Below are 26531 nucleotides of genomic sequence, written 5' to 3'. Positions count from 1 at the left end.
TTTTGTAAGGATTCCTGCCTTTACATGAAACCTTTGATTTTCTCAAATATCTGTCATTTCAGTGTTGTTTTTTAATTGAATTTGATTATTGATATTTCCTTGTCAGTGAAACTGTGTTATTGTGGCTTAAAAAGCTGCAGGAATTTGAAGACAGGTGAGTGTATAGTTAGTATGTACTCCAGCTACAGCAACTGACCATCCTCTGTAGGCTCAAGAGTTTCAGGGCTTCTCTATTTTCTTTCTCTAGCTAGAGCCCAGCATGTCAGAAGTCTTCCTTCAGAGAGTCACTGCTTCAGGATGGAAGCCAGAATCAACCTGTTTCTTCTCTTTCTGCTTCTTCCTCAGTGGTCCTAGTGGTGATCTGGAGTTGTGCTCCTGCAAATCTCCAGTCCTTAATGGTTGCAATGGGAGCTCGCTCTTAGCACATTCTCTTCAGAATATGCTTGAGGTAAGTTGAAAGTGAAGACTGCCCACACTGCTCACAGGCAGCATCTCAGCAAAAAGCTCTCAAAAATGCTAAAGAAGGCCCTGTGCCTTTGTAGTTCCCCTCCTGCTTTTGATGAGTCACCATCATTTGAGAGTTTCTCTAGACTCTTTCACGATGTAGCTTTGCTTGTAGTGTTCTCTGCTCCTTATCAGTAAATAAAACCCCTCCCTTCGATATCTACCTTCTATTTCCCAAGAATTTCTTAAAATATGCAATCCACTGCTTGCATATTGTCTGGTTTTCCATCATGATTATGAGCTTACTCTTCAAAACTGTGTAAAATCCAGTATATCATTTCAAGGAGCTCTTGGGTAAAGAAAAGGAGAGAAGGAAGAAATTATGCCCATTTGGATGCCCATAGGATTTTAATTTAAAACATCAATTATTGTACATGCATCTCCCAATTAATAACACACTTGTATTAAACTTCTTGCATTGTTGTTTTCAATATCTTTGTGTTTATTTCAATCTATTTATTTTCTTACTTAAGCAACTCTGACATTCAATCAAGGCTAGTTTTAGTGCCTATGTTTTACTAAGCACTATGCTAGGGACTTTGAGTGAGGATATTCGCTATACAATAATATTACAACATGACAATTAACTTTAGGGTCAAACAGAACTGGGTTTGAGTTCTAGTTTTGACAGCTAATAGTTCTGTGACCTTGACATATTTGTTTAATATTTCCAAACCTCCATGGCTCTAGTTGCACAATAATAATAATGGTAATAAAAATAATAATAATATTATTGTGAGGGTTAAATGGCATAATGCATGGAAAGCACTTGGGACACTGACAACTAGAACATACTCAACAAATTCTAGTTTATTTTTATTAATATTGCAATAGTGATATAATAGCTTAAAAGTGGCATTTTATATTCCAGGTTTAAAATTATTTTAGATACACTGATCGATGCCTATAAGCATTTCCAAACCATAACAATGATATAATTGAAATAAATGTTATATTTTTAGTGGGCTGGATCTAAGCTGTCCCTTGTGGCTTGAGAACAATCTATGAGAAGTGGAAGAAGAGGTGTACTTGGGGTAATTTTAGTTTAGAGTGGCTGACGTTCATGCTGGAACTAGGATATACAGAATGTTTGTCAGGACTTCCCAGAAGTCTCTGAACATGGTTGTCCAGACTGGGGAAGAAAGCACACAGAAGCAATCAGGAGATCCAATGTGAGTATATCATATATAAAGATAATAAAACTGTTACTTGGAGGAAATTTATTGCAGAACTTTATATCATAATTTCTCCTATTCTTGAGGATTATGCTAAAGATTGATAAATAGATGGATGATAGAGAGAACAGATGTAAATGTGGATGTAGACAGACATATTTTCAAATGGAAAACTGATATTTTCTAAAATTTTTTGTGACTATATAAAAATTTACTTGTTGTTCTGTGGAAAGAGTATCAGAATAATAGTCAGGAAAAGGTACTGTTTTTAGATTAGAATCTTCTTGGTGAACTAGGTAAACTACACGATGTCAGGGTTTCAGTTGTTTTACCTACAGATCAGCCATGGTGCTGACTGTCCAATACAGATGTTATAAAATGAAATGAATGGAAGTTCTCATAAAGCACTACACAGTTTTTAAAGCTGAAGTTTTCCTGTCTCCTTCCTAAATGTCCCCATAAAGCTGACCACCTTGATGTTGACCTTCCCTCTATACTTTTCTGGATCTTCCTCTGTCCCCACCTGCATTCAGCCTCCACTGTCCTTGCTCAGGCTTGCTCATCATCTCTCCTGTAGATTCCTGCAATAGACTCAGAAATGATCTTTGGTCTTTGTTCCTACCCTGGCCCCATGCCCCCAGATGCTGCTGGAATTATCTTTCTAAAACAGAGCTGATAACTTACATTATATTATGTATCTCTAATCTACCTTTAGTTTGATCTGCCGCCATTTACTGCCATGCACTGTCCATGTTAGCTGTACTGGACCACAAATTATTATGTGACCGCCCCATGCAGTCTCATCATGTTGGCTTCTTTTATACTATTTTCTCTCTCTGGAATTAATCTCTTTTTTTCCTTCTTGGTTTGACAAAATCCTACTGATCCATAAATTTTCATAAAGCATAGCACCTTCTATGATATTCCTTTACTCACAGTTTGTATAAAGTATTTGCAGACAGGGTTACAGCTCATTGCATTGACTCTCTCATCTGTTAGATGGCATTTCCTACTTTCAGGACAGATTTCTTCTTTTCAATTTTGAACCCTAAATACTTAGTACAATGCATAGTTTAACATGGATTTTTAAATTATTTGAATTGCACTGTCTAGAAATCAGAGCAAACCTTAATTAATTATATTAAGCATATTCTGGTTGGTGGCAGAATTCATAAAGATGATTTTTCTGTATATTATGCTTTAAGTTCATCTGGTTGCCTTAGATCTGTACAAGTATTTTTAATGTTACTGCAAAGTCAAAGAAAAAAATACAACCACATTCACATTTAACACTAGGATTCTTCATATCCCACTGTCACCTTTGTTCTTTTATTATACAGTGTTTAGTTATAAAACCAAGTGTGAATAATAACATTTGGGAGGTAACAGTTTGGTGCTTTATTAAGAAAGAGTGCTAAGCTGGTGAAAATAAGAAGGCTCTTATTTGTAGGTGCTATCTTTCACAATGCCATTATCTAACATCAGTCACTCGGTTAATAGGATGGTAACTTTCAATCACGAACTTTTTCTTTGAAAGGATATGACTTCCTAAGAATTGAACAGACAATTAGAAACAAGAAGGCTGATTCAAAGTTGTAGAGAAAGGACAGACAAATCTTTACCACACCAATTCTGGATGTATGTTAATTTCTCCCTCAGATTCACATCACACATATTGTTCTTAACAAGGATTCTTTTGAAGGACACCGAGATACTGCCACAAAGTTATATAATAACCTTCTGCAGCTAATGTGATATGCTCCTTTATTTGTTTCTAAATTTTTACCACCAAAGTGGTGATATAGAGATTCCAAAACAAGGATATTTTTATGGCAGAAGAAAGTAATGGTGAACAAAATAGATATGTTTACACAGCTTTGTGAATGGCAAGCAGCAGAATTTCACTGAGGATCATGGAGTTAACGTGAATTAACTCAACACACTAAACTCAACACAAGTGAAGATGTAGCCAGTGAGCTTATGCCTCTTTATCATGCTGTGAGAAAACAAACATAGAAGTTCACAAAGCGCATTTGTTTTGTGCTGGTCTCATCCTATCGATAACCAGTGTTGTGGCTGGACGTTCCCCTGTGGTTCTTATAACTGCAAGATGTGCTCAGCAATAACCATGAGAAAACTTGAGAAAGGAACATTTTTATTACTTACAAGTCCTGGATATTGTACAGCACACCTGGGGCCACAAGGGGAGGTCACCGGTACAGAGGGAGAATGGGTCTGAGGTTCTGCTTTTATTGGGGTGGAGACTGGGGGCCTAGGATTTCAAGGGCTTGCTATTGGTAAAATTAAGACATAAGTGTGGGAATTTAAAACACAGGAAGAGAAAAAAATGGTTCAAAGGTCAGTTATCAAAAGCCAAGATCTTTAAACCAAAGCAGCCTGGCTCTTTACCTAGTCCTGTGGCTGGTGTTGTGTTTATGCTGGAGATGGCTGTCTTTGAAGTGGATGCTTCTTTGAAGTGAATGCCTGGGCAACCAAAGCTTAAGTCATGCACCTGCATTACAAAAAGAAAAGCAAACTGTCTAGCTTACACTAGACTATCACATAGCCTGAAACTGAAATCATGTTAAGATAATCAGCATTGAAAATGATGTAAGGAACTTAGAATCCTTATTTTCTGTTGTTGTTGTTGGATGAAAGAACAATCCTTTGGAAGATGAATTTGAAGTACCAAAAATAAAATAATAAGTAAATAAAATGATATAGTATTTTAAAACATGGACTCTGAGGCTCTAGAAAACTCAATCAAATCTATGTCCCACAGAGAAAAACATGCTGCCTCCCATTCCAGCTCTACAAGGATCAAGCCATCCGCCACTGTGGTCGCCCACCAACAGCGCTGCCTGCGGGGAGTTCAGGACGGAGGAAAACAGGAAGCACATGGGCCTTGGTTATATTGACCCCTAGAGAGTTAAAACCCATATCTAAGGAAAATTTTAAATGACCCTAGATTCTTAAATCTTCTCATATGTAGAAAAGCACTAAAATCATTAACTAGGGTTTTCTGTTCTTTGTGATTAGCAGTAATCTTTCTGTGCTTGACTACATGTTTTTCCCAGCAAAGAAGTTCATGTATATCCTGGTTCCTCCCCTACCTCTTCAGAACAGTCCTCAGAGCTATCTGGGAAGCTGTCTCCTCGGCTATAGTTCTCAGCAAAACACTAAATAAACTCAACTCATAGTTCTTATGTTGTGGGTTTTTTCAAGTCAACAGCTCCATCATTTACTGGCCATAGACACTGAGTAAGGCCATATACACTTAGCTCCTCTGGGTGATAGTTTCCTATTACGTAAAGGGGTGCTAGGTTTTGGATCTAGTGTATTGGGTTGTGGTGAGGATGAATTAAGGGAATTCATCTGAAGTGTTTACCCATTATAAATGCTCAATAATTCATAGCCATTTGGAAGAAATGTATATTGGCATTTTTACAGCATACTTAGAAATGTATTTGGCTGATTCTTTTTATTTCTATTGTAACTTAAGAAGACATACTATATTAACGTTATCAATAACAGATGTATAAAATATGACACACATATAAGGAAACAAATACATATATGTAAGACTGTACATTCACACATCAGACAAGTTGGACCCGAGAAGAAATAGTGTACTATAGATAAAGGGGATTTATATCACAAATGTCTAAATCCTTCCACTTCAAAATGAAAATAATTTATTTCCTCTGCTTATACAAACAATAAAACTGCGATGCCAAAAAAAAAATCAAGCAGTATATGAAGAAATCAGGTAGTAGCTTTTATCCATATATTTTGGAAATAGTCACTGTTAATATTTACTAAATGACCTGCTAGGAATTTTTCTACAAATAAGCAAATGCAGGCATGTTACAAATGATAGATTATTGTTGTTCATACTGTTTCACAACATTTTTTATTTAAAGAAATCTTATGAACTTCAAAATACTAATTTATCTTAGGAAATATTTCTATTTTGTCACTGTTAGTATCTTTTACGTTACCAAGTATACAGTATGCAATCAGTAAACATTTGCTAAAAAATGAATGCCTCAATATCTGTATCACCACATCTTGACACTGAACACAGATCTACAATATTTTAATAAGTGAATTTAAATACATGCTACTAATGGACATTTATTTATCTAAGTGACCCACTTTTGAGGAACATTATGTTGTTTCCATATTTTGCCTATTTTAAATAACACCATGATAACACAGAGGATATTAACCTTCATACAGTTTACTTGGCCAACTCCAGAAATTGAGATTGAGAAGCCTGTTGCACCAACTAGCAGCCAGAGTTTCCCATCACTTTACCTGCTCTCTGCAATCTGACGATCAGGAAGAAACCACCAGGACTGTTGGCTCCAAAGTCAGTACACACTGTCCTGCCAAGTGGATGCCTTGATCTTGTATCCTCTTCTCTATTTCTGTCTCTCTCTGATTTTTCTTCTCTATCCTTTATTTTAATTCAGTATTCAATTCAGGACTCATATGAATCTATCTGATGTTAGAAATCTAAATCACACATAGAACCCTAGCTGCTGTGAACTCAGGGAATACATTTCTTTGCTTTCTAATTTCTGCAGTACAGGAAGTTACAGAGGAAGGAGATTGGGATGGGTGATGGATAAGCTAGAATATTGAATGTGTCACACCCTCTGGCTCTGGCTCTCCAGCATTAATCTACAATAACAGAGACAGTTATGGTTTCCCAGATTTTCTACAACACACTTCCAATAACTCTCTTCTGGTCTCTGGAAGGGCAGTTTCTGTCAATGTCTGATATCTTCCTTTAGTTTAGTTCAATCAGCACTACATGCTCCAGATACTCCAAGTTTTTGAGATGCTAATGCCCAGTACATTGATGAAAGTATGGAAATTTGTTTCACTTCAGCTCTTCTGTTTATTTTCTCAGAGAGCATAGAAAGGCTGTTCTTTTCAGGTATCTTCTTGGCTATTCCTTATGATCGATGTTAGGAAAATAGTTACTCATATATGTTCCTGGAAATCATCGCTTTAATTCACTAGTTTTCTGACATTGAAAATGTTCCTATACCTGAGTGTGAGTTTTGCCAAGTACAAAAGCAAATATACAGCTTTTCTCTACATGTTTCTAATTTTGAAGTTGATCTGAATGTCTTGATCTAAAGGCCATTTAGTCCATTTAAAATGACGTATTTTAAAATCAGATCAAGACATTTAGATCAAGCTTTCTCAATTTGGTGTCACTGACATTTTGAGTCAGAAAATTATTTGTTATGGGGAGCATCCTATTTGGGATGTTTATGAGCATCCTTTGCTTTTACCCAGTAGATAACAGTAATAACTTCAGTAGGGACCAAAAATGTCTCCAGATATTGCCAAATGCCCCCCAGGAACCATCCTCGCCCCTGAGAGAAGGACTGCCTTAGATGTTATTTTTAGTGTTTCCACCTAGGTGACTAAACAGCACGATTACAAAGTCGTGAGTTCTAGAGCGGTTTATAATTAACACAATATTAAAGGTTAAGCAATCTTATTGAAACTTTGGTTCAAATTTTTATTTATGAAAATATTATAGCGTAAAGGAGTTGATAGTGAGGGGGTGTTTGGATATACTTACTTCTTTTTTCCTTTTGCTTCAAGACTGTTAATCCCGGTCCTAATTTAAGAAAGTAAATGAGTGTTAGAAGGAAGCCTCATTGCTTAACAAAATGCATAATACATAACTTAACTTTATTTGGGGGCAGAATTTATAACTAATCGTCTTCCTGTGCAAAAATAATCAGATATGTACCATCACTTACCTAGCAGGGGTACAGATATCCATCTTCATAAATAGAATCAACTTAGGTAACATTGTTTTTGTAAATTTGATCTCTCAGTACAGGGGATACAAAGAGCAAGGAACTGCATATGAAACAAAGATCAGTTATGCATTTGCCCGGAAGTCATGGATCTGTCTAAACTATTTGTATATTCACTCATTAAATTGAAATAGGGTAGCCCAGAAATAAGAGATGGAATTCCAAAATTTATTTTCCAGGAGTATTTTGAAATATTACTAAATATAATAGTTTATTCATTTGATGATATTTTGTTAGAAACTTTAGCCTTGGTTCATAACTTGTCAAGGAAAAGATGGTAAGGCAAATAAATAACTATTCACAACTTGTTAGTGTTCAGTGTTGTAGAAATTATATTCCATAGATAATTCTTTATGATAAGGAGTTTTATAGAAATTGTATTTTTTTCCTAAATATTATGAGTAAAAAATTTAAGTTGATTATTTTTTTAAACATAGTAAAATACCATACCATTTTGGTAAATATAATGGGCATTTTTGCTTGGGTTTAATTATAAACTAAAGTGGGAAAATTTTAATACATCATCTTTATTTGGAATTTGGCAGTTTTGTTCGAAATCATGAATTTACTCATTTTCTGTGAATAATATGTGATTGAATAAAACTTAATTTATATTGCATTTTTTAATACACAAATTGATTTTACCAATTTATGTTCTAGGAAAATCTCAAAAGAAGAAAAAAACAGAAAAAATACAAAATAATTCTAGAAAAATAAACACAAAAAAGATCCAGGAGCCCTCAGAATTTAGCATCTTTTCCATATACTTTACTAAGGTAAGAACCTCCATATATTTACATTCATGATTAGATTAGTGGAAAATAAGATATTGCTCAGATGTTATGCCATATTACTTGACCTCAGAGTTATTCAGACAAACACAAAAGAATATATATAAAAGTTTTCAATTCAAATGGTTTGCAAGGTTGTGATCCAACTATGTGTATAATTGGAGTTTGTTTTAAGAGATTCACCAAATTTTACTGTTCCCATTACTTCTAGTAAAATACTTTTCTAGTTATTTCATGGGATTTGCTTTAAATTTGAGTTCATGTCATTTTAAAATATAAAAATAAATGGAACATGTCAATGCAATAAAAGTCATTTTCTAACACAAGCTGAAATTGTCCATTTTTATCTTGTATGAATCTCTTAGTATAATGACTTTCCTCTGACATGATATTAAACATCAAAGTATTCTTGGCTTCTCTGAAGTAACAGACTGGAATGGACAAATAAATTTAACAGTCACTTCACTAACAACTTTCTTCCTGTGGAGAAAATAAAACTGGAAAGAGACGTTTTCTGTCTTTTTCTCTTATAATCATATAATCTGTATTTGCATCCCATAGACTTCATTTTGCTACTTTTATCCTTTTCTGCTTTTGCCCTTTTAAATGTTTCCAAATAATACTTTAAAGAAATGAACATTTATTTAAATGCGAAGATAAGATTTTAAAATACAATTATTTGTATGTTTCCATAAGGGCAGAAAAAGTATTCTGCTTGTATATATTTATGAAATTTGTCCCTCTCCATATAGCCAGAGTAATAACAACTATAGATCTTTTATGCAGTGTCCATATTTGCCAACATATGACTCACTTATCCATTTTTTTTAACAGATGTTTATTGAGCCAGAACTGTCTACAGTGATACTACAGGCATACTGGTGAACAAGACTGGAGGGTCCCTGCTTTAGTGGGGTTTACCAGTGTCGAGGAGGCAGCAACAAACAGAAATTAGTATGCTAATTTCCTGAAGAAAATAAAGCAGATTAATGAAATGGAGTGACTTGTATTATGTAAAATAATGTATCATTTTCAAAAAAAATTTTTTTAATCCTGTAATTGAATCTACATTTGGCATGTAATAGAGAAAAGCAGAACACAGTTAAAGAATTAGAAATAACAGATACATAGTGTGAGGAAAGCAGACAGTTATTGCATTTTAAATCTAATTTGCTATGGTGGAAGTTCAGTTTTAAATTTTTCAGGTTTAATGCACATGTCTACTTTAAGGAAAATAAATTGCATATGTAAAGGAAGATTAAGATAAAAATAGTAAAGCTGTGCAGCTGACAGACCCTGCCTTATTACACTAACCATATGCTAAATAATTATCTTTTGTGGAGATTGGGCTTTTATGATGGAAGAGTACAAATTCATGTAGAAAAGAAATTTACAAGTTGCCACTCCTATCCAGAAAAATATTTTTTTAACCACCATCTAGCTATTTCCTATACCTCGAATTCTCTCCCTGACAATATCACCAGCTGACTTACCCATGGCTTTGCCTAATTTACTCCCACATTCATTGCAGTTTACAGAAAACTCCCAGGAAATATTTTTCCTATCATTCAAACTAGGTCAGTCTTCTGTTTGATGAATTCTGCTGTTGATGCTCTGTGTGGCATTTCAAAAATATCACTCATTGTAATTTTAGCTCCAGAATTTCCTTTTGATTCTTTTTTTTTCTTATTTCTATCACTTTGTTAAGCTTCTCGTTTTGCTCATGTGTTGTTTTCCTGATTCCATTGAACTATCTTTCTGTATTTTCTCATAGTTCATTGAGTTTCCTTAATACATCAATTTTGAATTCTTTATCAGGAAAGTGGCAGCTCTCCATATATTTGGGGTTGGTTATTAGAAGACTGCTGGGATGCTTCTGTGATGTCATTATTTCCTTGAATTTTCATGTTCCTCCTTGAGTCTTTACTAACTGAGAGAAATACCTCTTTGGTAGAAATTTCTCTTTGGGAGAGAAATACCTACCTTCGGCCCTACAAAGGATTCTGAGGCTTCCTCAGACCTTCTGTGGATATGCCTTCTCCACACTTCTTGCTGTCTCTGTGGCAGAATCCTTAAGCTTGTGGGTTTTGGCTCAATCTTGCATAACCAGGCCATGTGCTGACAACTTCTTTTACTTTCCCAGTGGCATTCTTACCCAGGCCCGAAGATTCAGGCCAGCTCTGCATACTCTCACCAGCTTTCTGCAAAGGCTTGCTCTTACCACTGTTAAGAGTGCACAGGGAGGCAGTCGTGGAGTCGGGGGTAGGAATGTGTGAGGTACACACAGGGGTGTCCTGGGCCAGGTGGGGAAGTCAGTGGTGGCTTGTGGGCAGGACTTCTGCTGGGCGCTCACTCACAATTGCAGGTTGAGAAAGGCTTTTTTGGCACTGAGCTGTGTCCCCTTCAGAGAGGGTAACACAGGGAAAGTCAAATTATTCTTCTTAACCTCCCCAGTGCATCCAATCTTGTGGTTTTGGCTTCAGTGGTATGCAAAAACTTCTTTGGCAAACTCCTGGGTTTCCACAAGATGGGTAATTGTCTAATTCAGTGTTTTCCAGCAGCTCCCAGCCTGTGGCCAAGAGACTGAAGCCAGTTCATGGGCACTTCAGGGTCCAGAGCCATGACCAAGGCATGAGTGCCTAGTGCCTGGCACATCAGTGGGCAAGACTCCCCCTGGGTCCCTCTGTGTGTGGTGCTGATGATAGAACCAAAGCACATCGGGGCTTCCCCAGAGTCCTCGGGGTTATGGGGTTGTTTCTGGGTCTGCTGTTGGGACCTCAGTGAGTGAGTCAGCTACCTGCGTGCAGGCCTGACTTCTCAAAATGGCTCTCCTCTTTTTCCAATGGCCCTGGAGTCCCACCATCTCCTAGATGGAAGCCCCAGCTCCCGCAAGTGCACTTCTGTCTGTCGATGGATGCCAAATCATTGTTTTTGAGGGGGGATACAGACAAGGACACTTATTTACCCATCTTGTTGATGTCACTTCAGCTGTTCTGTTTAAAAAGTTGTTAACATTCATGCTGCTTTATGTGTCAAAAGTGGCTCAGAGCGCATTTTTTGTTTTTCATCCGACTTGCCTTTGATGTCTGTTGGTGATGGATACTCTCTGCAGTGCAGAGCAGCCCATATTTGCACTTAGCACTCAAGTGGGGGTTGTCTGCAGCTTTTTGTAACAGTTTGGATTTCCTTTCCTTCCACAGCCTCATTAGCAGCACAGCGTCGTTGAGGAACGTTTGACTGAGGTGTCCCTATTAGAGTGGGATCCGCCACATCTTCAGAACTTTGATCATTTCTGTTTTACATGGTGTTTTCCCATCAGACACAGGGTACTGCCAGAGTTGCAATGAGTTAATCTTTCAACAAATGCAGTCAGTGTAGCTTAATTTGAAATAAAAATGGATGATGTTAATAAGCTTAACTTTCCAGCAACACAGCTTTGCTTAACGCCATCCCTCTGGGAATGTACATTAGACGGCTTTTGGCTGACAGTGAATTTGAAAAGGCATAACTTTGTAAAAAGTTATAAATATTTTGTTTAGTGTAATGAATGTATTTATTATGAATACAGTAGTCTCAATACTTATCAAATAAATGAATCTCATTTATGAACAAAACTGTGTGAATTAGCAAATGGACAAGTTAAGGGTCAATATTAGTATCCTTTACATACTTTTGTTAAATCTGAACAGTTATTGAATTTAATTGTCTCTAAAAATTAAAATGCAAGTTACATAAGCAGAAAGGAAAAATTTCCATTTTACTTAAATTTATGTCCGTTGTTTGTTGGAAGTTTCTGATATATAGGTAAACACAGTCATGAATGTGTACTGTAGACTCAGGAACTGTGTTTCACTAATGTGAGGATTAAACTGATTGTGTCAAGTTTTTTAATAATCTGGTTAAATTATAAATTATCCCTCTGAAGAATGCCCAAGCCCACATTTTTCACACAATTTTATAGATTCATCAGCTGTCTACAGTCTTGACATGGAATGTTTAGGTCCTATGATCTTCAAGTAAAGATATTACATACGTGCACCAATTATCTCATATTTTCACATGAAAATCTAGAAATATCAATGAAATCTTAATTCAGCTTGCATGCACTATTAGTACAAACAAAGTTATTTAATCAGGAGGAACTTATCATTGTAATCTTTATGTTCTCTATTTATTGACTAACCTGTTTGGGGGAAATATTATTGATATTTGAGAAAAACATATCCCTGCTCATAAATTGAAGCTACAGTGTAGATATTGCCATTTAGATAAACATTACAACATCTATTTTGGAGTCCCAAATCCTTACTTCTAACATAGAGAACCAAATAACTATTATGATTTTGCACTTCTGTAAACTCAGGGATAGACATGCAAGACAGTGTTACTAGATTTTAATAGGGTATTTCAAATAAATACCCTGAGCCCCAAACCACTTTCATTTATTAGTGTGAAGTATCTTTATTAAAATATAAAGCAGAACACTTTTATTGCTTTTCATTTCACTCATTTTTATTCTGTGATAGTGAAATTGAAAACATGGTATATTCCCCCTTGATTATTAAGTATTAAACAACTGTGTTATAGAACTTACCTATCACAAATGGTTAAGGTCAAATAATATGATTTCTAATCGTCAAAGGAGACTTAATGATTGAGATAAAAAAACTAAAACAGATCATAATAATAATAAAATAAACTAATTCTTTAACTTCCTCTATACTGCACCTTATGTTAAGCTCATTAAATGTATTGTCTTCATATCTAAAAATAACTCTGCAAAGTAGTATAGATTCCGATTGTAAAGGTGAGGAAATTGAGAAATAGTAACATCAGATGACTTTTCCAGGTGTCAAAACATAACGCCTAGCAAATTTTATCTGGTTCTAAAATTTATCTTTCTAAAATGCAATGTGGCATCTCTAAAGATAAATAAAAACTTGATCAGTGTTGTATTGCCTTGAATTTATCTTCTTTTGGTTAACGGATGTAATTTTGAGCTGAAATTTCATTTTTTTTCCTTATTCAATTTTGAAACTAAATTTTAATATTATAGAAATAATACATTAATTATTTTAAGATTTAATCAAAGTTAGTTTCTCAGTTTATTTGGAATTTACATACAACTCACATATCATAAAATTCAATCTTCAAAGCACAAAAGTCAGTGATTTGCAGTATATTCACAAGGTTGTGCAACTACATCCTATATACTTACAGATTATTTTCATTAATCCAAAAATAAACGTTGTACCTATTAATAGTATAAATTCCACCTTCCCTCATCCCTTGGCCACCATTAATCTCCTTACTCACTCTAATGATTTGCTATTCTGGAAATTTTGTAAATAGAATTATATAACATATAGCCTTTTGTGTCCGAATTCTTTCAATAGCATAAAAATTCATCCATGTTCTGACATGTTTTATGGCTAAATAATATTTCTTTGTGTAGATATACCACTTTTTTTCCATTCATCAGTTGATGGAAATTTGAGTTGTTCTCACTTTTTGACTACAGTCAATAGTGATGCTACAAGCATTAAAATATGTATTTTTTCTGGATGGAGCCATGTTCTCACTTCTTTTACATATATACCTAGGTGTGGATTTGGCTGTACCTTTTGATAATTCTATGTTTAATTTATAACCAAACTGTGATTTTTTTCTTCTTTTTCTTTTGTTTTTGGTGTCATACTTGAGAAGCTATTCCCTAGTCCAAGGTCTTGAAGATTTACACTTGTGTTTCTTTCTAGGAGTTCTACAGTCTTACATTTAGTTCTTGGATCCATTTTGTGATATTTTTTATACATGGTGTGAGGTATATCAGTCAATCTTCAATCTTTTACATGTAGATAAATGCTTGTCTCAGTAGCAGTTATTTAAGTATCAATATCAACATTCAATGGTCTTGACACCCTTTTCAAAAATTGATTGACCATGAACGCTTCTGTATAGTTCTGAACTCTTAATTTTATTCCATTATCTTTTGTTGATTTTCACTATTGCTTTTCTGTTCTTTATTTCACTAATTTCCAGTCTCATCTTATTTCCTTACTTCTATCTTGTTTGAATTTAGCTTGCTCTTCTAATTCTAGTGTCTTAAGGTGTAAGGTTATATTACTGATTTACCATCTTTCCTTTTTTAAAGCAGAGTTATTTACAGCTATAGATCTACTAAGCATCCCATAAGTTTTGGTATGTTATGTCTTTATTCCATTTATCTCAAAATATGCTCTAATTTCCCTTGTGATTTCTTCTTTGACCTGCTGATTAATTAGGAGTGTGCTGTTTAATTTCCACAGATCTATGAATTTTCCAGATTTCCTTCTGTTACTGATTTCTAGTTTCATTCCACTGTGGCTTAAGAAGATATTTTGTATGATTTCCATTTTTAAAAAATTTATGAAGACCTCTTTTATGGCCTAACATATGGTCTACCCTGGATAAGATTTCATGTGCACTTCAGAAGAATATATATTGTGCTGTGTGGAATGGTGTATTCTTTAAATATCTGTGAGGTCTTGTTTTACAGTATTGCTAAAATCTTTTGTTTCTTTGTTTATCTTCAGCCTAGCTTTTTAATCCATTACTGAAGCTCAGTTATGGAAGTGTACATTTGTTATTGTTGAAATGTGTATTTCTCTCAAGTCTATTTATATTTGCTGCATATATTTTGGGATTCTATTGTTAGGTGATTATATGTTTATAATTACAGTTTCATGATAAATTGATGTTTTTATCATTATAAACTGTTTTTGTCTCTGGCATCAGTCTTTCCATTAATGTACACTTTGTCTAAATTAACATATCTACACCTGCTCTATTTAGTCATTTTAGTTATTATTGGCATGGTATATATTTTTCCATTTTTTTACTTTCATACTCTGTCTGTGAAACTTAGGTTTGTCTCCACTTATAGTTGGTTCATGTTTCTTATCCATTTAGCAAATCTCTGCCTTTTGATTGAAATGCTTCATCTATTTACATTTAATATAATTGCAGATACACTGGGATTTTGTCTGTCATTTTGCCACTTGTTTTCCGTTTGTCCTAACTCTTCTTTTTGTTTGTTTACCTATTATTCCCTACTACTTTCCTTTGTATTAAATAGATATTCTCTAGTAAACTGTTTTAATTTCATTGTCTTTTCTTTTACAATATTTGATTATTTTTTACTGGTTGTCCCAAGTTTTACAAATTACATTCTACTTTTTAACAATCTAGTTCAGATTAACACAAACTTAATTGCAATAGTTTACAAAAACTTCGCTCCTATTTAGCTCTGTTTTCTTCCCTTCCTTCATACTGTTATTGTCAACCTTTATACGTTGTATAATTAACAAGACAGATTTATAATTATTGCTTTATATGTTTGTTACTGTTGTCTTTTAAATCAGATAGGAGGAAAAAGTGTTACAGACAAGGAATACATTTATATTCATTCATGTTATTTTTTATATTTATCTATGTTACTACTATCTTTACTGCTGCTCTTTATTTCTTCCTGTTAATTCTAATGTCCTATCATTTCAGACTGAAATACTTACATAATATTTCTTGTAGGGCAGTTTTACTGGCAATGCATTTTCTCAGTTTTGTTTATCTCAGAATAATTTAGCACTCTTCATTTTTTGAACGATAATTTTGCTGGATATAGAATTCTTAGTTGAGACAGTGTTTTTCTTTCATTGTACATTGAATATATAATCTGCATGTCTTCAAGACTCTATGGTTTCTGATTAAAAATTAACTGTCAATATTATTGAGCATATCACATACATAATGAGTCATTTCTCTCTTGCTACCTTTAAGATTTTCTCTTAGCTTCAGCTTTCAATTGATTGATTCTAATGTGTTTGGATATGTATTTCTTTGAGCGTATCCTACTTTAAGTTGGCTGATTTTTCTTGGAAATGTAGATTAATATTTTCAACAATTTTTGGTTTTTTTAAATCATCGTTATCTTTAAATAGTCTTTCTTTCCCTTTCTTTCATTCTCTCCTGAGAATCCCATTATGTAAATGTGGATTTCTTTATATTATCGCACAGGTTTCTGAGGTTCTGTTAATTTTTCTTTATTTTTTTCTTTTTATTCCTCAGACTAGATTTTCAAAATTGATCTAATTTCCAGTTTACTAATTCTTTCTTATGACAGATAAAACATAGTCTTGAACCCCTCAAGTGAATTTTTCATTTCAGTTCAGTACTTATTACCTACAGAACTGCCATTAGTTTTTTATTATTATGTTCTTTTTATTGATATTCTCTATTTGGTGGGACATAGTTGTCAGACTCTCCTTTAGTTCTTTAGGCACAGTTTCCTTTAGTTCTTTGAAGATATTTAAAATACTAGATTTAAAGTCTTTGTCTAATAAGTAAAGTTTCCTCAGAGACAGTTTTAGTTGACTTTTTTTTAAAATCGGCCTTACATTCCTGTTTGTTTGTTTTTGTTTACATGTCTCATAACTTTTTGGTTGAAAACTGAACATCTTTAATAGTATAAAATGGCAACTTTAGGAACTAGATTTCCTAGAGTTTTTTGTTGTTGTTTTCACTGCTGTTGCAGCTGTTTGTTTAATGACTTTCCTGGACAATTTTTGTGGACTACATATTCTGTGGGTACTGAAGTCTCTGGTCTGTCAGCTTAGTGGTCAAATAATGATTGAACAAGATTTTCTTAAATTTCTGGAATCAGTAAGCATTCTAATCTTTGCTGAGACTCCATGTGCATACTTGGGCATGTTTTCAATGCATAGGGAGGCAGTTCACAACCATGTCCGAGCCTTCCTTTTTAATTTATGGAGATCAGCCAGAAGTAAAGCTTAGAAGGCTTCTCCAGTCTTTTGTGAACATCTGTATAGTCATGTTTATACGCACTTCTAGATTTCCAAGAATATGACAGAATTTTTCAAAGCCCTGTATGGTCATCTATTCTCCAGGTTTTCCTTTTAAGTATTTTCATCACCTTGTTATTTGCCCCACCTCATTTTGCTGCCTAATGGAGTTATGATACACTATTGTTACCAATTGTTTTCAACAAACACCCTCAGGCGAGAGGCTGTTTGCACTGGGCAAACTCCGAGTCAGATCAAATAAAGACAAGCCTTACAAGTGGAATTTTTAAGGAAAACTATCATTCAGGTAAATTAAGGGTAGTTTTCTGGGAATAAGGTTATGGGGGGAGCTCCAACCCCATACTGCCACCTCAAGTAACTGATGGACTGCTGGTTTTCACTGTTGACTGTGGAATTGTTAGTTTTCAAGGCTACTATGGAGTTGGGAAGAGAGTGATGGGAACAGGGCAAGTTAAAACACCACAAATCTCACTGTTCTTACTGTTTTTTCCTTAATTAAGTGCCCACCCCCCAATTGTTGCAAGCTTTTGGTTTACTCCCAAAGTTCTGAAAAAAAAAATGACTTTGAAAAATTTTGGCAGTATTCTCATTGCTTTTTCAAAAGGGAATTTTCAAAGCTCCTTCCTCCACCTTCCCTGCTGATATCACTCTTTATCAGATTAATAAACTATAAAATGGAATGGCTATCAACCTGCATATTTAAATTAATAAAGTATACTAAATGTCTTTGAATATAATTTATAAAAAGGTTAATGCTTAATTAACTTATAAACAGCTATGTGCTTTATGAAAAATCAAATAGGAAAACACAAAATCAAAATGAATCCACATCTTAAGTGTATATTTAAATTGAATTTGGAAAAGCATTTACTACATGGGAATTTAAATCCAGCATTTAATTCAAAAGAGATAAATAGAACTAAATATAAAAATGGTTACTAGAATTATAAGTAATTTGGTTGTTATGTGATACTTTCTAAATTGAGATAGGTTTCAATTTTAGAAGTAATTTTGAATAAAGTTGGAAATATCCTCAATCAAGCCAAATGCTAAATCAGGCTTAAGACCCAATTGTTATGTTATGTTTCCCCAAATGCTTATTAACTATACTACGATTCTAGTTTCTTGCCAATATTGGCTGGATAAATTGTAGTTTGCTATATCGTAGGTATTTAAAATAAATGTCCTGAGGTCTAGCTGCACCAGCTTTGCTTAAAATGTTATAACTAAACATACAAACAAAGGGATGTTAATTGTTCATTGTTTGAATGAAATAAAGCACACATTACAATATTATATTGACCAGGAATTTTAAAGAAAATGATTGCTCTGTGATTTCTCATTTCTATTCTTTGGATGAATAGGCCTTTTTTTCAAACATAAAAATGGCAGATTGCAGCGCCGCAGCATCTCTGTTTGGAATCCTAGCTATTCTAAAAATGAACACTGCTGATCGGCTTCTATGTAAATTTCCAACATTCGCTATTCTATTTTAATAGCTGAATACATTGCAGGACTAGGAAATCGCATCATCGGTGTAGGTAAGGAATTTGTTTGGCAAAGGAAGAGGCTGAAGATTATCCTCCTTATATAACAAGTGCACAAAGGGAGCTGCAGTGTGTAACTAACCAGATAAAACCACTTATTGATATAAGCGTCTGAATTACATTTGATTATGGCCTTTTTATTTTAATTCCAAACAAATTGTGCATCACAATCTCACTCTTAAGTCCAAAGTAGAACTATTATAAGGCTTCTGGCTTGAATGAAACACCCAGGGTTGCCAGGATACCACTGTGGGTGGCTGCCAGGGCAGTCTACAGTAGTCTGTTGAGCTCCTGGCTGGCTGCAGTGGTAATCCTGCTCACCCAAAGGGCTGAAAATCAGCCTTTAAATTCAGTAATAGTGAGATAATGTGTTTTCTTGCTCAGCGCTGAATTATGTTTATTTACCGTTTCTCCCTAAAAGTCAAACCCTTACTATTGCTGGAAAACCTGGTGCTAAAGACCTAGCCGAGTAGCAAAAATGCTTTTCTTTCTTTCGTTTTTGTTTCAAGAAAGAATATGCACTTTAAACTGTAACAGCCATGCTACCTTCATCTCAATTGCATTGCAACAGGAGGTACCAAATGTTGATATAGAAGTTCATCTCCTTGATTAAAATGGTTCATCCAATGCACTAGGGTATAGTTATTACACTTAAATTATTTCTTACCTTACCTGAATTTTTTGTACATTTGTGAGAACTAAAAAATGTTTAATCAACTATTTTTGAAATATATGCATAGGCATATATTGAATTAACTAAGAGTAGAGTAGTATTTTTCAGATGTGTGAGAGTATGCGTTTGTAGTGTTTGTGGTAGTACGTGTGTATATTAGGCTCAGTGTATTTATACATTTTATTTCCTAGTGTAATTTATTTATTTTAGAAATGGTCATTAATTACCTAACTTGAGCACACAGTGTTCTATACATAATTATATAATAATAAAAAAAGATTAGGTCCCTACTTTCTTCAAGTTTACGTTCTGGTGGGGAAGGTAGAGAGGAACTGTTTTAGTTTCCTATGGCTTCTGTCACAAGTTACCATAAATCTGGTGGCTTCAAAGAACTCAAATTTATTCTCATTCAGTTTTAGAGGTCAGAAGTCTAAAATCAAGGTAGAACTGGGTTCTTTCTGGAGGCTTCAGAAGAGAATCTATTTCCTTGCCTATTTCAGCTTCCAGCATCTGCATGCATTACTCAGTGCATGACCTCCTCCCTGCCTTCCTCCAACCTCTTGCTTCCATTATCATATCTTCTCCTCCAATCCTCCTGCCTCCATTTTATAAGGACCCTTGTGATTACTTAATGCTCACCTGGATAATCCAGGATAATCTTGTCATCTCAAAATCCTCAATTTAATCATTTTGCAAAGTCCCTTTTATGATGTAAAATGATAGTTTCTGGAAGTTGGGACAAGGACATCTTCAGGATGTGGGAGGTGGGAGTCCCCTGGTGGTCTCTGAAGCCACTTTAAATTTAGAAAACCCCCACACCTGGGCTCTCTGTGTGCCTGGAGACACCTTAACCCCGACTCCTCACTGCAGGACCTGCTGCGTACATGCATTTCTAAAATAAATAATCTTCCCTTGAACAAAACTAACTGCCCCAGGAAAACAGTCTGTTTCACAATACCCTAGGCGGACAGGCTTCATATCCTGCTCTCATCCAAGTTGTAACTTATATTGTTCAGAGAAGTCCCTGACAGATCTTGCAGCCAGTCAGGTACCTGTGTACGAATTGATCATGCAGCCCCTAATCCTTGTGTGCACAGCTCCCTCCCCCCAATAAAAGACCCTGCATGCCCTTCCTCGGCGCTCACTCAGGCACTTCCCGCCTGTGTGGCCCACTGTTGTCTGTAGCAGCGTAGCTATAAACCTCTCCTTTGATTTCTTAAATCCTCATGGTCTTTGGTTTTTTGGTAAATTCTTTCACCACCTGCTCACGCTGGCCCGCCTTGTGTCCCACAATAGGAGAGTACCATTATTTAATCTACCACAGTAAGCAAGCAAAATTTTTGAGATGCAAAGTAATATCAGGTATTGATGAATGCTATGAATGAAAAATAGGCAAGGTGAGAGGGCATCAAGTAATAGCAACCAGTAAAGATAGTATGAGCAGAGACATGGAGGGGGATATGGAGCAGGAATTTGAATAAAGCAGGCAGAGAAGCAATAGAGGGTCTGGCAGGAGGGCTTTCAGCGGAGGGAGTGGTCTCCACAGGGGCCCTAAGTCAGGCACATGGGCAAGAATCAGCACCGAGAGCAAACCGAGCAAAGGCAGAGCCCACTGAGCTAGGAATCAGAAAAGGTAGAGCCTTGTACACCAAAGCAAGGACAATTATTCATGAGTAACTCTGTGTCCATGACGTGTGGTAATCTAGCATTCTGCTGTGACACAATTCTGAACTCTGTGTTTACTGCTATGAAGTTTATCTGCAGGACTGAGCCACCGGGCTTGTAAGAGAGATCAACTAACCACCCAGCAAGGTGTATATGTTCTCTGTGTGTGTGTGTAGGAAATGTCTTCTGTAGTGATAAATCCTAATTTTGTTAGATTAGACACTGCCTATTCATGTGGACAGGAATTGAGAAAGACCATACTAATGTAACATGAGATAGTTCTTAGCCAGAAATTTTAGTTAAATGAATGTTCAGAGGACTGAATTCAGTAGTGACTCAAATTTATGAATTGTACAAGTCTACTTGTGCATACTCCATATTTTATGAAATTGTTTCAGCTAGTTCTCTGGACAATGCAAAAAGTATTCAGTAAGTGAGAGCTGAAATGTTAGAGAAAACTGAGCTTTGGTTAACGCTTTTTCTTTTCTTCTTTTTTTTTTGATGGTTTTGTTTTCTTCTGTTTTTGGTTATTGAGTTGTAGGGGGTTCCTTGAATATTTTGGAAATTATCCCCTTTTTATATGTATGATTTGCAAATATTTCTCTCATTTTGTAGGTTGCCTTTATCTTTTATTGAAGTAGAGTCAATTTATATGTTGTGTTAATTTCTAGTATATAGCATAGTGATTCATTTTTACATATATATATTCTTTTTCACTATATGCCATTACAAGGTAGTGGATATAATTCCCTGTGCTATATAGTAGGACCTTGTTTATCTATGTATCTTATCTATTTTTGATTCAGAATATGTACAAATGACTTTAGACTTCAGGACTTGCTATGCTATATCAATTAACTACATCTAACTGGTCTTTTTTCCTAGATATCTTTGAATGTGTGATATTTTTCTCCATCACCATCATCTGATTCTAAGACATTATCGTCTCTCACCTGTCTATTACATAGATTCCTTACTCACATCGCCTCCGTTACTCCTACTATATTTCCAACAGCCCAATTGATTTTCCATGGTGTGGATGCAGTAATCATTTATTTAAAAAAAATAGATCATATAATTTATCTCCCCCAAACTCTTTAATGTGTTCTTAATGAAGTTAACTTTTGTAAGAAGCTGCAGCATCAAGCTCTTGTGTTCTCAACACCTTCTGATTACAATTTCAAGCAAGCATGTTTCCTTTCTGCCCTGTGCCATTATACAAGCTGGTGTTTCTTCTTCAAAGCTGACTACCTCCCAATGCCAATTAACAATTGCTCGTCATTCTTCAGATCTCAGTTCACATGTTACCTTCTCAAAGAAGCCCATTCTAGAAGAGACATCACTGTAACGTGTCTGTGTGTCTCCATACTTCTTCAAAGCTTTTGTCACAACTGCTAATTACACGATTTTTAATGACTTGCCTGCCTCTCTATCAACCACAAGACTTTATTCTTTGGAAAGTCACCTTGTAGTTTTAAACGTATAGTTTTTGGTAGGATAATATTAATATTTCTTTCAAGTTTCCTGTGAATTTCATGTAATCAAATAAAAATGTATTTTCTTTCTGAATAGAGCTGACAGACCTTGGCATCATTCTCTAATTCTTGAAATCACCTCAGTGTAAATGGGGGAAAGTGAGAAGGTATTCGTCAAATGGGAAAATTTAGCTAGCCTGTCTATTTATTAGGAATTAATGAAAAAAAGTGTATCTTTAAATAAAGAATCAGTAAATTGATGTGAAGAGGTGGAAATATCCCCTTTAAAAAGCAAGAGTCTTTTTATTTTGGTTTATAATGCTTCCTGTCCACTGAGTGACTACTATATGCCAGGCACTGTGGGGGCACCTTATATACATTCGTCCTTTTGTTTCCAAAAACTACTAGTCAAGTTGCTAATTAAGGATTATTATTTCCTTTGTGGAGATAAAGAAACTGAGGCTCAAAAATTTCAGAATCTTCCTGTACATAGAGAATGAGGCTCAACAAGGCTATTAATCCAGAATGAATTTTTCTTCCAAAGCTTTGTTCTTATGATTTGGTTAAAATTTTAATCTATAAATCTGTGTACCTGAGAAAGTTTGCATGCCATATCAAAAGTGAAAGTGGGGTGTGGTCAGGCTACTGAATCAGGATTTGTTAAATGCTATGTGGATGGGGCACAAAATTAGATAAGTACTGTCTTTGAGCTTCTTAGCATAGACTCCTTGGAAACAGACGTGCAGATAGATCAAATGAAGGGAATTGGAAAGATACACAACAGAGGCTTGTTACCATAAGCAAAAACAGAGCAACCAGTTCTGCTAGACAATTAGAAAAAGTCTTTATAGGACTGATGCCATGTAAGTTGGTCTGAGTGGCTAACTAAAACTTTGCAAGTTGAAGAATGGGTATTGGGCATTGAAAATAGAAGAAATACACTTATGTGGCTTCTGTACAATTAAAGAATAAGGTAATCTGACATATACAGAATAATGTATCGGCTTCATTAAACTTTCCCACCCTAACCTGCAGGCTCACACCCAGCAGAGAAAGACCCAGTAGGCTATATATGGATGTCAGTATTGATATAGGTATCTGCCAGTAAGGGACATGGAGTAGCAGTAGGTGCACACCTGCTGCAGGGATACTGGGACTCAAAGAATTAGAGAGGACACAGTTGGACTACTCATGCTCAGGTTGCTTCCTCCAGTTCACCACTAGGAAGTGATTCCTACTCAGTGGACGCTGGAGTGAGGAAAGAAGTTTGAGAGATCAGAAATAATCTTCCTTTTAGTGTTCCCTTCTAATCACAGTGGAATGGAAGTTTCTTCATGAACACATAAATATAAATGATGGATAAGCCTTATATTTTCCAGCTTTTTCTTCTCTTACTTGTTTTAACAGTCTCCCCAACAGTCTAACTCTTCAGGGAAAAAGAAAGGGTAGTACTGTATCACCTTCACGAGACCCTCTCCAACTATCCATGGCTCCTCTGAGTTTTCCAAATCCAAAGTAAGCAATTTAACTTTTACTAGAAGAGGCTCTGAAATGGGTCCAAATAGTTAACTCCAACACCATGCTGCACTGTAAATCAAAACTTTATATTCTATTCTCCATTCAAAATATACAAATCATGTCCAATATAATTCACTTGAACCTATGTGGTGAACTCAAAGGCACTTCACACAATAAATCAGGCATGTAACATGTTCTGCATATGAATAATGTGATTCTCTTCTGACTATTCAAATCTCAATGAGCAATCAAGGCTGATATAATTGTATTTTCCTTGAATTTTATAACTTAAAAAATAGGGAGGTTCGAATTCATTAAAGTTTAGTTCAGAGGAATCACAAACCAACTCTTCTCCTAGCCAATTTGTTAGTCTTTTTTATCTCCAACAAATGAAGTTCTACCCTGAGGCCCAGGGAGAGTCCGGGTTCCTTTAGCAACTGCAGCCTCAGCTGCCTTATACCAAAACAAGTGTTAATTTCTTCAGGTCCTTTGAAATTCAGTCAAATCAACCCCAAATTTCTCAAGTGCCCCACTCAAAACATTAACACAGCATTAAGCACATGAAATTGAGAAAATGCAAACATCCCAGTACCTAAAGTAGTTGTATTAAAAAGCAAAAGTACACTCTTAGATCCTAGGACTGACTTTTGTACAATCAGGCTCATATTACTGTTTCCCAAGAACAAAGCAGAGACTCAGAGGCATCTTGAAACAAAGAGAGAAAGAAAGTATGAGAGAAAAAAGAAAACTTAGATTCAGTCCTTTTGGAAATCTGGCATATCTAGGGTTAATAACGCATCTAAATATTTCAGATCTGGAAAAAAAACAATCTACCTCTGCATGCAGCATCCTTGCTCAGGGAAGCGACTTTACGTGCTTTCTACATGGAAGTTTTAAAATTTGATATAATGTTACCAGGCATCACTTGAGGCCAACTTTCATCTCCATGTCACACTATAAATACGTACATTTTCCTTTAAAATCTGTGCTCTGAACTTCCTGGGCTGCATGTTGTGTGAACTGTATCTCTTTTTTCTGCTGAGTCCCTACATCTCTTTTGGCCAGATAATCACTCTACACAGGTGCTGAATGAAGCTGCTTTTGGAGCATCTGAAGCCTGTGGACCTAAGACAGTAGTGAGGAAAAACCCTTTTGAAGTCCCCTCTTCAGAGAACTCTGCCTTGCCTAAATTTTGAATTTTCTGGACCCTGAATAATTTGTGCTTCCTCAGTGGCAGTAGAAATATTTTCTTCTGCCACATCACTCTTGGTACACCGGAAGTGCTCGGGTATTTTATCTCTCGCTTTTGTTGTTTCACTACTTTTAGCCAGGCGTGGCTTATTGTTTTAACATTTTTAAAACTTGCCTCTTGAGGTTTTCTCTTCCCTTTGCTGCTCTGCTCTGCACACCTACTCTTTGCCAGATCTGCCCCTTTCCTTCTGTGCTATATGTTATCATCTCTCCCTCATCTTCCCTCAGCTTTCACCACACTCTGGCTTAGGAAGTTAAATTCCAGAATACGTAGGTGATGTTACATGTTTCCTTTTTCAATTCTACTTTCTTTCTTCTGCATTATGAAACTAGGGCCTTTGGGGACATTCTCACTCCTCCCTGTGGTTTTCCTCAGGCCCTTAGATCCTGTCATTTTAAGGACAAGATCAAATAAGGAACTTCGAGTTAGTTCTGGGCCACTTTCAGAGATGAGGGTGCTGTGAGTTGCCTCTAATTCGCTTTCCTGCTGTGTGTATAGATTTTACAGTGTACGGCAGATGTCCTTCATTGTGCTTTGAAGTTATGGTTTATTTTCTTATTTCCTTGGACATGGAAGTCTCTTTACCTTTTTTAAGATAGGGTGGGATTGGAAAGAAGAAAGTAGGGTAACAGTTCTATTGACTTTAACCTTATTTTTGACTTATTTAAGTATTACCCTGTACCTGAACATTTGTGTAAATTCTTGTGAAGTGAAAGGAAATTGTGAAATGCTACAAATGCTTAAATCATAGTCCTAGCCCCTGTACTTAGGGTAGACGTGTACTTAGTACACTTGTGAGTAACTTGATAAGTAACTTGATCTCTGGCTGTCACTTCTACAGTTATAAAATGAAAACTTAAAAAGCAAAACAAAAAAATACGCCCTATCATTCTCATAATATGAACTGTTTTTAAAAAATGAAAAATGCAGTGCTTATAAAATTTTGGTTGCTAGTTTACGTTTTATATGTTTGGATTTGCATGTATTGAATTTCTTTAGAACACAGATGTCTGATTTCATCTTACTTATAGTTAAAAATTTTTAATTTTGTATAGCACATAGATAATGATGAAGTTTCACATAGACATCTTTAAACTTTGCAATAATTCTGATAGGTAGATATTGTCAGCTCTGCAAACTTAGGTTTAAAAGAGGTGAGTCACCGGCCTATAATCCACACCTCCAAATACAAAAACAAATTTTGTACTAAGGTTGATCTGG

The 26531-nt window shown here is 35.3% G+C and overlaps 1 pseudogene; it reads left to right on the top strand.

Annotated features, from left to right (window-relative positions):
- LOC106730834 overlaps positions 1 to 26531 on the top strand; it is a 128657-nt pseudogene that overhangs the window by 49069 nt on the left and 53057 nt on the right.

The sequence above is a fragment of the Camelus ferus genome, chromosome 5 (assembly GCF_009834535.1).
Source record: "Camelus ferus isolate YT-003-E chromosome 5, BCGSAC_Cfer_1.0, whole genome shotgun sequence".
Lineage (NCBI taxonomy): Eukaryota > Metazoa > Chordata > Mammalia > Artiodactyla > Camelidae > Camelus > Camelus ferus.
The sequence above is the reverse complement of the archived record's forward strand: the minus strand, read 5'-3'. Positions and strand labels throughout refer to the sequence as shown.